The following is a 12,659-nucleotide window of genomic DNA, read 5'->3' as shown; positions in this document are numbered from 1 at the left end:
TTACTATAGTATAGATATTACTTCAATATTGAAGCCACAGAGCAGCTATTATATTAATGTAGATGCTGTAGTATGGATATTATACTAATATGAAAGTCTATATGAGAGCTATACTAACCTATTCTGCAGCCACAGTATGCATATATTAATACTAAATACCACAAGGAAAGTTTTTACAGTAGTGTAAGATGCTACAGTAAATATACTACATTACTATTAAAGGAAAAAGTTTAGTTGTTACATTAGTATTAGATACTATATTAGTTTTAGATAGTATTCTGAATATCATAATAGTATCGGCAGCTACTATATCAGATTTAGATACTACATTATGGAGAATTTATTAATATTAATAGCCATAGGACAGCTATCTTATCAGTTTTAGATGCCAAACAGGTAATCACACTAGTACCAATTGCTTCAGATCAGCTATTATATTAGTATTAAGACCAGAGGGGAGATATTATATCCATTTTAGATAATAGAATATGCATATCTTATTTGTATTCAGGGCTACAGGGCAGTTATTATATCAGTATTAGATGCTACACTAAGCAGTTTTAGGTGTTATACTAATATGATATCATATCAGTATTAAAGGCATCATGGCAACTATTTGTTTTAGGTGCTGCAGTATGTATATTATTTAGTATTAAAACCACAGTACAGCCATTACATTAATTCAGATGCTACAGTATTAATACACTATATTAATATTAAAGGTCACAGGGCAGATATTTTATCAGTTTAAGATGACATAATATGAATATCATATTAGTATTATATATTATATTATTAAAGGCCACAGGGCAGCTCTTATATTAGGATGGATATTTTATTAGTTTTAAAGATCTCGGGGAAGCCATTATATCAGTTTTAGATGTTCTAGCATGGATATCATATTAGTATTAAATGCCCAGGTCAACAATTATGTCACTTTTAGATGTTTAAGTATGCATAACATATTAGTATTAAAGTCAACATGGCAATTGATATATTAATTTCAATAGTATAGCATGAATATCATTAGTTTAATGGCTTCAAAGCAGATATTTTACTAGATTAATGTACTATAATATAAATATCATGCTAATATTAAAGGTCACAGAGCATCTGTTTATGCCTTTTAGATTCTATATCATATATATTAAATATTAAAATCCACCAGAGAGTTATTATATTGGTTTCACAGCCTGTAGAAAAGGTATCACATTCATATTAAAGGTCATGTCTATTATATTGGTTTTAGAGGCCATAACATAGATATCATATTAGTATTTAAAGCTAAGGAGAGCTATTGTATTAGTTTTAGATGCCATAATATGGATATCACATTAGATTTAAAGGCCACAGCCCAGCTACTATATTCATTTTAGATACTACAGTTTAGATATCATATTAGTATTAAAAGTCTTTAATGCTTCTAATATCTGTTTTTGATGCTATGATATGAAAATCATATTAATAGTAAATGCCATAGAGCAGCTATTTTATCAGTTTTCCATGCCATAAATATGGAGATCATATCAGTAACAAAGGCCACAGGACAGCTATCATATTAGATTTAGAGGTCATAATATGGATGACATATTAATAGTGAAATCTATAGGGAAGCTATTATATTAGATTTCATGCTATCACAAGGTTATTATATTAATATAAAAAGACAGAGGGAAGCCATAGGATAGATAATAATATCTGTATTGGAAGGCCACAGGACAACTTTTATATTAATTTCAGGGACCATAATTTTTATATCATATTAATATTAAAGGCCATGGGGCAGGGGCTAGGATTGTGACTCAGTGGTAGAGCACTTGCCTGGCATGCATAAGGCAATGGATTTGATCCTCAGTACCACATTAAAATAAATAATTAAATACAGGTATTGTGTCCATCTATAACTTTAAAAAATATTTTTAAAAGGCCACAGGGTAGGCTGGGGTTGTGGCTTGGTGTAGAGTGCTTGCCTAGCATGTGTGAGGCCTTGGGTTTGATCCTCAGCACCACATAAAAATAAATAAATATGTAAATAAATAAAATAAAGGTATTATGTCCACCTACAACTAAAAAAAATATTTTAAAGGACATAGGGCACGTATTATATTAGTTTTAGATGCTAAATTATGGATATTATGTTATTATTAAAGATCACAGTTTACCTATTTTATTAGTTTTAAATGTTGTACTATGGATATCTTTAGTATTAAAGACCAACTATTATAATATTTTAAGTACCAGAGAGCATAACAGGTTAGTGTTGAAGGCCACAGGAAGCTATTATATTAGTTTTAGAGTCCACAGTATGGATATTACATTAGTATGTAAGGCCATAGTGCCACTATAATATCAGTTTCTGATGCTGTATTATGGATTTTTGTTACAATTAAAGGCCACAGTACAGTTATTATATTAATTTTAGAGGCTATAGTACAGAGACCACATTTGAATTACAAAGCACAGGTCACCTATTATATTAGCACTAGGTGCTATAGTATGAACATCATTAAGTATTAGAGGCAAAGGTACATGAATTAGTTTAAGATGCTATATATTGATATTATATTAATATTAAAGAACACAGGAGATCTATTAGATGAGACAGTATGTATGTTACATTAGTATGAAAGGCTATAAGACAGCTACTATATTAGATTGGGATGTTTTGCTATGGATATCATATTACTGTAAAAGACCAAAGAGCAGTTATAATATTAGTATTAAATGCTATAGTGTGCACACTATATTAGTATTAGTGACCAAAGGTCAGCTATTATATGTTTTAGATATACATTGAAATCTCTTGTAGATAGAGACTCATGCTTATAGTCCTAAAATCAATTATGGTGAAGATTTCTGGAGAAACAGTTAAGATTTTCTGTGGAGGAGGGGGTGCCCTACAGAAGATTCTTTTAGTAGTGCAGTCACACTAAGGTAACTTCTGACCAGCAATTAACCCTAGTGCCCACATTAACATGAGACTGACTTGTAGATGAAGCCCCCTAAATAGGATGGCCACCATGACAGTTCTGGAGAGCACCAGCTAAGGTCAAAACCTCCAGTGCCCAATGTGAAGGAGGAGTTGAACACCTGATTGGCAGAGTACAGAGGTGGTCCCCAGTTCTCCTGGTAAACATCAAACACTAATGAAGTTTAGGGACAGCCAAGGGATGAGAGAGAGAGAGAGAGAGAGAGAGAGAGAGAGAGAGAGAGAGAGAGAGAGAGAGAGAGAGAAACACTAGAGAGAACACTTAGGTGAACACTAAGTTGGCAAAAGGTGACAACAATATAGTAAGTAAGTGACATTTCTGAATACTTGAACAAAAGCCATATAGACTTACAAAAGTAGTCTTTACATTATCTGAGGAAAGTACTAAGAATCAACCCTGAAGAAGTAAGAAGTTGGCCTTTTGAATACAATAGAACACAAATGAAGAAAATCAAATGTTGATGAAGAATCTGGGTTTTAGAATTTAAAGAAGTAAATGTAAAGGAAATACCTAAAAATCCAATTACATGGACAAGTCATTAGAAGACATGGAGAATCTTAAACAACTTCTAGAATAGGTCAGAGTCTCAGGAACACAGTTGAGTTGAGGCTGGCTGATCATCCTTGGGAAGGACAGTTTTGTCATGAGAGGAGGTGGTGAAGGGCTACACAGTAACCTGTAAGAGATTATTGTCCAGGGTTACACAAGGGGCTGAGAAAGGAGATATACAGGAGATGAGGGCAGTTAGTGAAGGAAAACCTAGGAGTTGAGAGGTGTTGGTGGAGGGCTACAGAGGATGGGATGAGAAGAGATGGTGGAGTGCTACAAAGAAGCAATGAGAGAACATGGTCAAGGGCTACACATGAGCCCTTGAGAGGAGGTGACAAGAGAGTACATAGGAGCGGATAAAAGGAAGTGGTGGAGGGCTAAATGCTGAGATGAGAGGAGAAGATGGAGGGCTACACAGAAAGCTGTGAGAGGAGGTGATGAAGGTTACACAGGTAGAGATGAAAGGTGCTGGTGTAGTGTTACACAGGAGGAGATAAGAGGAGAAGGTTGAGAGCTACACAGGGTCAGTAAAAGCAGACAGTGGAGGGCACACTAGAAGCCATATGGGATGTGATACAGGGCTACACAGGAATTGATAAGTGGTGTAGGGTCACAGAGTGGGTCATAAGAAGTGGTGGTCAATGTTAACACAGTATGAAGCATAGTATCCCAGGGATGCTGAATTCTAAGGAATTCTTGGTTTGACTCTTATTCTGACCCCTCCTACCTATTCATAACTCTAAAACACTAACACTACTTCCTATCTCCTAGCTTTTACCTCACCCTAGAAACCCTAAATATAAGCCCACAAACCATGTGCTTCTGTTTAACATCTATTCTGTAAACAACCCCTACCTACTCTGTACTCAACATCTGACCACACTCCAGACCACAAATTTGCTCAGGCTCAACTCCATCCATAATACCCACCCTAACCATAATGTTCACCACATAATTTTGTTTCTCTGATTTTGATCTTGAGAAGGGGCTAGGCTTCAGCCTGGCTGACCTTGAGAAGATGGTTTCAGTGTGGATGACATTTGAAGGTAGGCCTCATTCCTCCATCCAGGGCTGATTGGCCACATCTGCTCTATTCTTGTAATGCATTCTTCTGGAGCAGGTTGGAGAGATCCTGGTTTGCCTGAATGTGATTTTGACCTGAAACAATCAAGCTACTTTTCCCACAGTCATTGTGAATATTGCACCTGAGTGTCACACCAGTCTTGTACCGGGACATCTTTATATCCTGTTAATGATATTAAAACAGGCTCTGAGCATTCAGATGGCTTCTATGGGGCACATGCTGGTAAGTGGGAACAATCCCAATCCCCACTCCCAGCTCCTCTACCACCTTTACCATATCTAAGACAAAGAAGAAGGGATTTCAGTCCCTGACACGGTGTTCTCGACAGGGACAGTGTTCTCTGAGACAGATGTTGCTTCTGGGGATGGGATACTGTCCCAGGAGCAGCTGAAGTGTAATGAAGCAGAGTGAGGGGGCATTTACAAGGTATGGTATAAATATCATATTAGTATTCAAGGCCTACATGGCAGCTATTATATTAATTTTACAAGATGTAGTAGGATATTATATTAGAATAAAAGGGCACAAGGCAGTTGTTATTTCTGTTTCAAGGCCACATTATTAATATTATATTAATATTAAATACACAGAACACCTATTATATTAGCTTTAGTTGCTATAGTATGGATATTAAAGTAGTATTAAAGACCACCATGCAAGTATTATACTGGTTTTGGATGCTATAGTATTAACATCATCTTAGTATTTAATGTCACAGGGCTCCTATTATATTAGTGTTAGATACTATGGCATGATATTAATGTTAAAGGCCACAGGGAAGCTATTATTTAAGTTTTAAATACTATAGTATGGATATCACATTAGTATTCATTGCCATAGGGCAGCTATCATATTAGTTTCAGATGGAGTGCTATGGATATAATATTAGTGTTAGAGGCCACAAGTCAGTTTTTATATTAGTTTTAGATGGTATGTTTAAATATTGTAATACTATTGGAGGCCAAGGGCATATATTACATTAGTTTTAAGATGTAATGATATGGCATCACTTCTTCCCCAGCTCATGGCCTGGTTGGTGGGGTCCCACAAGGCTCAACATGCATATCAAGAAGTGTTATTTCTGTTCAGGGTCCACCTACCCTGTCCATGGCATGATGTTCACCTTCAATTATTGCAAGGTATTCAGATTCTGTAAATCCAATGTACTAAGAACTTTAAAATAAAGCATAATCCTCACAAGGCCAGGTGGACTAAAGCATTCAGGAAAGCAGCTGGTCAAGAGCTTACAGTGGATAATTCATTTGAATTTGAAAAATGTAGAAATGAACCTGTCAAATGCCAGCAAGAACTACGGAATAAAACTATTAATGCAATGAAGAGAGTTGAAGAGATCAAACAGAAACGCCAAGCTAAATTTATAATGAACATATTGAAAAAAAAAAAGAGCTACAGAAAGTTCAGGACATTAAAGAAGTCAAGCAAAACTTCCATCCTATCTGAGCCCCTCTTGCAGGCAAAGGAAAGAAGTTGGAAAAAAAATGGTACAGCAGTTACAATAGGATGTGGACACGTGGACATGTTTCTTATAAATCTTGCTCTCTGTAACCATTTCTATATGTACATTTGAAAATCTCCTTTGGAGACTTAGAATTTAATTCTAAAGTATTGATTTTTATATAAAGTCATTGAAGTGAAAGATGATTACAAATAATTTTCTTCTACATTGCTATCTGCAAAGCATCAGATTATGGTTGTTACATTACACCTCACTGTAACATCTTCACTGATAGATGTGCTTATATAAATCATGAAAATTGTGTTTATAAATGCACAAGTGGATTGTGGGCAGAATAATGGCACTAGGCATCATTTATGTAATAACTAATTACAAAAATTTATGGCCAGTGATATATAAAATAATTGTTTTTGCAATTAAAAAAAGATGCAGGGGCTGGGGTTGTAACTCAGTTGTATAGTGCTAGCCTAGCATGTGTGAGGCATTAGGTTTGATTCTCAGCACTGCATATAAATAGATAAAGTAAAGGTCCACTGACAACCAAAAAAAAAATTTTAAAGATACATAATATAAATATTACATTAGGTTAAAGGCAACAGGGAATATTCTTATTATTTTTATTTGCTAATGTATGGACATTACATTAATATTAAAGATGATTAGAGACCCTAGAAAGCTATTTTGTTATATTTAGATGGTATAGTAAGGATATCATGTTAGTATTAAAGGCCACAGGGCAGCCATTATATTAATTTTAGATGATAAATATGGATATTACATTAACATTTAAAGGCCATAGGGCAGCTAATATGCTAGTCTCAGATGCTACAATAAGGACAGTCCATCCATTACAGGTAAAAGTGCCCCTATTATTTACTTCTAAATGCTCTTGTAGAATATCACAGTAATATTAAAGTCCAGAGGAGAAGTATTATGTTAGCTTTAGAGATCATATTGTGGATATCATATCAGTATTAATTGACACAGGGCAAGTTTTATATTAGTTTCAGATGCTATAGTATTGAAATCTCATTAGTATTAAAGGCTACAGCATGCTTATTTATTATTTTTTTATTATTAGAGATTGGGCATGGGATGCTTAACAACTAAGCCACAAACCCAGCCCTTTTTAAAAATTATTTTTTAATATGTATTTTTTAGTTGTGGGTGGATATAATACCTCTATTTTACTTTTAAGTGGTGCTGAGGATCAAACCCAGTTCCTCATACGTGCCAGGTGAGCATGCTACCACTGAGCCCCAGCCCCAGCCCTTTATTTTTATTTTGAGTCAGGGTCTTGCTAAGTTGCTTAGGGATTTGCTAAGTTGTTGAGGCTGGCTTTGAATTTGTGATGCTTCTGCCTTAGCCTCCCAAGTCACTGAGATGACAGGTGTGTGTCTCTGCACCCAGCTATTTATTTAATTTGAGATGTCATGCTATGAATATTATAATATTTTAAAGGCAACAGGAAAGCTATTGTATTAGTTTTAGATACTATATTATAGACATCGTATTAGCATGAAAGGCAACATTTAAGCTATTACTAGTTTCAGAGGGGACAGTACATTACATTAATGTTAAAGGCCACAGGATATGTATTACTTTTCCAGGCTACACTATTGATATTATTAATAATAAAGGAAACAGGAAAGTTATTGTATTAATTTTAGTTGCTACAATATCTATATAATATTAACATTTAAGGACACAAGGTAGTAGTATATCTGCATTAGATACTGTATTAATGATGTTATATTAACAGTAAAAGATGAAGGGCACTGATATATTGATTTTTCAATGCTATTGTACAGATATCATGTTAATATTAAAGGTCAGCTATTATATTACTTTTAGATGCTATAGTATGGATATTATATTAAAATTAAATATCAAAGAGTACCTATAATATTAGTTTTAAAATCTATAATGCTGATATTATATTAATCATAAATGTCACAGAGCAGCTATAATATTAGTATAGGATGCTATAGCATAAATATTTTATTAAAATTAAATTGAAAGACCCCAGCCCCATAACCTAAGGCCTGATTATGAAAAGTAGAAAGTATGTAGTAAACAGGTGAGCTCACCACATGACCTGTTAGAAAGGGCACCCTGCCCACATCACAGGACATGCTTGAGCAAACTGGGATCATAAGCGGGAACAGGGAGGAAACAAAATGTAAACCTATGAGATTGATGAGTTTTTCGGGAACCTATAGTGAAAAACAAGTTTATCATAGTGAAAAACAAGTTTATCATAGTGAAAAACAAGTTTACCCTTTAAGTGACGTGTATGCTGGATTCAAAAACATCTGTTATTATGCTATGTGGAAAACAACTCATTTTTCCCTATAAAAGATCTGTACCCCAAAGCCCGGTGTGCCAGTTCACCAAAGCTTCGGCTGAGGTTTTGCTGTGCACCCGCGGGCGCCTGTGTATTAATAAACTTGCCTCTTGCTTTTGCAGCCAGTGTGACGCTAGTTCTTTTGGACGGGGGATTTGAGGGTCCGGGGGTCTTTCATTTGGGGGCTCGTCCGGGATCAGCTTTCCCCCCCTCCATATCCCTGTCCGGAGGAACTCTTGGCATCACTGGGAGGTAAGCTGGCCAGCTCGAGCTATTGTGTCGTGTTGTGTTGTGTTGTGTTGTGTTGTGTTGTGTCTGTGTTTGCGCAGCGACTGTACGATTACGCGTAATCGCTCTGTATTCTGAGGCAGCTTGAGAAGGAGTTGACGAACTCGGACTTCTCCCCTGCCTGCCGCCCTGGGAGACGTCCCAGGGGTCTGTAGGGTCCATTTTTTTTTGTTTGTTTTGTTTTGTTTTTGTTTTTCTTTTCTGGGACCCCAGTGTTTCCAAGGGAAACACTGTTTCTGTAAGTAAGGGGGGGGAATGCCGGCTCCCCCTTGAGCTTTCAGGTTTTCGGTTTCGGTTTGTGCCCGGCAACGCGCAGTGCGCTCTCTCTCTCTCTCTCTCTCTCTCTGTTCAGTCTTCTTAACTGTGTCCGTCCTAACCCTTTACTTCCTCCTTCTGACTGAAACTCTGCTGTGTCTGTCTTAACCCTTTATTTCCTCCTTCTGGCTGAAACTCTGTTCAGTCTTCTTAACTGTGTCTGTCTTAACCCTTTATTTCCTCCCTCTGACTGAAACTAATATGGGGCAATCTACAACAACTCCCTTGCGCCTCACCCTTGACCATCGGCGGTAAAGCAATGTTTTCTTTCCCTCCGGTAATCGGCTTGAATGCAAATAGAAATGCCTGCTGGGGATCTAAGAACTTTGAGACCTCGCTTTAACTTTTCTCAAAACCCTGTCCTTGTTATTAAATTGGCATTAATTGGCTTTGGGGATAGGAGCCAAACTTTCAGTCATAAATTCTGTCCCAGACCGGTTCTGCCAAAGCCGCTTCCAACTTTTCTGTCTGGGCCCGGAGAGCAATTGGCGTGAGTACACAGTGTCCTGAATCCCAGTCTGCCTCGGATGCGTGGAGGTGGAGGAAAGAGTTTGGAACAACTGCGGAATTCCGGTCTGGGCTACTCTCAGACGTATTCCTAAGGTCCTTTCTCTTGAGACCCCTCCCGACAGCCCCCAGGGGTATCTAGGGTGATCGGTAGATGAATGGCACTGAGGGAAAGCTGGAGATTTTTCTCTTATCCGGTCTGGCTTAAATGTTATTATAGATTGTTTCTTGGGGATGATCTTGGGTAAATGTGATTTCATTGTAACATCTGGTATCTAAATGAGTTTGAAACATTATATAATCTTGCAGTTAAAAGTTGAGGTTTAATTGTTTAATTTGTGATTTCAGATAATTCATGTATCTTAAACTTTTACCATATTTTCAACTTCCAAACCTGAAAATTGTGACTTATGGTTAAAATGCCTTAGACATGAAGTTTCTGCTCAAAATTCCAGTTTTCCCAGTTCCTTCCAGACCTCAGCCAGGACTTAAATTGATATGCAAATAAAAGAAGCCTGGAACACTCAGTAAGAGACAGATCTGAAGCCCAAGGGAAAAAAAAAAGGTAAAAATGTCTTTTTATGGGAACTCAAACCAGATTAAAACAAAGAGTAAATTGTATGACATTTACTAATTACTGGCCGGTCAATTTTCTCTAGGACTTTTGCCTTTTCTTAGATTCTATGTTTTTTTGAGCTCATGATTTTTATTCTACAGACAAGCTAATGTTTTTCTGATAAGTTCTATTTTTGATCAATTGGAGTTCTTTTGCCTTTTGTGTTATGTGTTACACTTGTGTTGTGTGTTGTATGTCCGTATGTCTGTGTGTATGTCCATATATCCTGCAGTGATATGACAATTGACAGATGAGGAACGCTCATGAAAATTTAAAAATGGATCCAAATATCTTTGATTCACGTGATTCAAATGGTTCAATTTAAATTGGGTAAACAGATAAAAGTAAAGATGTCTTTAAAATTAAGCTTATAAGTTTTTCTAGGTGTTCAAAAAGGCCTTAATAAAATGTTAAATCTGCTTAAATTCAAAAATTTACAAGCATTGTTTCAAAATGTGAACAGAAGGAGGTTAACAGGTAAAAAGAGAAACTAAAAGGTTCTAGATTTCTGGATAAAAGTCTATATGATTAAGTAATTAAAAAAGTTTAAGTAAATGATATAAAAAAGGTCTGTGTGAGTTTTTGAGCAAGTAATCTTAAAGACATTAAGCAGCTGGTTAAACAAGTGCTGTCGTTTTAAAGAATTGTGCTATGTTATTTCTTTAAAAGCTAAACTTGGTTAATATAAAAACATCAATGTAATTGGTGCCATTAATGTGTTCATATCTTCCAGGTATACAAGTCTGTAAGGTAGAAGCTTTAAAAAGAACATTATATCAAGCTGGTATTCTAAAAGTGTATGGTAATTTTAGGCTTAAAAGAAAAACATGTTGGAAATTCATTTATATCATTTGTATTCTATAACTGTACTTATTATCAATAAGTTATGTAAAGTTCCATGTTACTTTTTACACTGAGATACAATTTAAATGTATTTTTAAGTTAATGAGAGCCTAATCTATGTAAAGGTTTTATTGCAAAACACAAAAGTACTTTGCTACTTTTCTACAAAAGGTTAAAAGTTTTCAGCCTTTCTTTAATTCATGTTTTAGATGTGATATTATGTTGTGTTAGCTAATATTCATGTAAACTTGAGCAACAATTCATGTAGGCTTTGTAAAATGATGTTTTAAAAAACAAAAAAAGCAGCAAAGATCAGCTTCAGAACTATAGTATTTAAGATTTATGAAGAGCCCCACCTTACTTGAGATAAGGCTCCATGTCCCATCTCATGTGAAAGTGACTATAAAAAAAAAGTAGGCCAGATTTCAGTACATTTAAAATTGTGTCCAAAAGTTGGTTTTTGTCACGATTGCCAGGATCTCACACAGGGGATATACTCTACCAAGATTCAAGGTAGTTATTATATGAACTAAATGTTTTTACTCTTGATAATTTTATCTTGTAGTTTTCTTATAAATGATTTAAGATTGCATGTTAATGTTTTGCAGAGGTACTGATTTAAGAACATACAACCTGGGTTAATTTAAGACAAGAGGTTATCACCTACAGGATAGAGAGATAGACATTAAAGCCCAGTACCCTTAATATAAGGCTGTTGACTTATTTTGCTGGATGTTTAAGATTAAGTTTTAAAATTAAAAATTTGGCTCTTGCCCTCTGAGTCAGTCTGAATCAGGGAATAGGGGACTTCTTCAAAGGGCTCTGCAACTCTAGGCCACATAACCTCCCGATCAGGGAGATTAATGAGACCAGTGGAGGACAGGAAGCCAGTCAGTGCATTTGCTGTGAAGAGGAGGGTCATTATAAAAGGGAGACATCCCTGATGCTTCCGAAGGAAGCCACATGGTCAAGCAAGGCCTGGACCCATCCTAGCGCAAATGGCACTAGCAGAACTGAGAAGCTGCTGTGAAGTTCCCGAGGACTCCCAGGGTAATTCAACTGACTGTTAACAATAAATTAAAACAAAAGTCAGTTTGACTTGCTTCATCTTAAACACTTAGCAAAGACAGTCTAAGCCAAAAACAGAGCTATTCCTGGACATTTTAATAATAATGATAGTTAAATAAAACTTCCATAAATAAGTAAACTGGAGGCTACAAAAGAGATTCTCAGACAGGAATGCCTGATAACTATCAAAAGAAACTGCCAGAGTAGTTTTTAGTTTGAGGCCCACAGATATTCCTAACCTACACAGGTAGGCTTGGTGTTTGCTAGTATGAGTATCCAGCCCTAGGTAACAGAATTAAAGATTCCTATTAGACACAGGTCATACTAGTAAAAGGATTTTGCAGGATCAGATGGCATTAGATTATTAGACTATATCTTAAGAAAAAGGACATCTGTACCCCTAAATGTTAGTTGTTGTGTTTACATCCCTGACATTTCTGACAATGTGACAAATATCCTTAAAGATTTACATGATCAGATGGAAGCCATGTCCTCAACAACTTTGTCGTGAAAACAATATCTTAGCTCTTAGTTCCTGGTACTGCCTGATGGAAAACATTGTTAATCTTTGTCTT

The 12,659-nt window shown here is 35.9% G+C and overlaps 1 pseudogene across 1 annotated transcript; it reads left to right on the top strand.

Moving 5' to 3' along the window:
• The first annotated feature begins 5,681 nt into the window (after positions 1 to 5,681).
• LOC308647308 (putative ribosome biogenesis protein RLP24) lies at positions 5,682 to 6,143 on the top strand (annotated as a pseudogene). The gene has a single exon. The product of its transcript is annotated as a putative ribosome biogenesis protein RLP24 (transcript).
• The last annotated feature ends 6,516 nt before the right edge of the window (positions 6,144 to 12,659 follow it).

Source organism: Spermophilus citellus (assembly GCF_964194105.1).
Source record: "Spermophilus citellus genome assembly, chromosome: 4".
NCBI lineage: Eukaryota > Metazoa > Chordata > Mammalia > Rodentia > Sciuridae > Spermophilus > Spermophilus citellus.
Note: the sequence above shows the minus strand (reverse complement) of the source record. Positions and strands in the feature narration are given on the sequence as shown.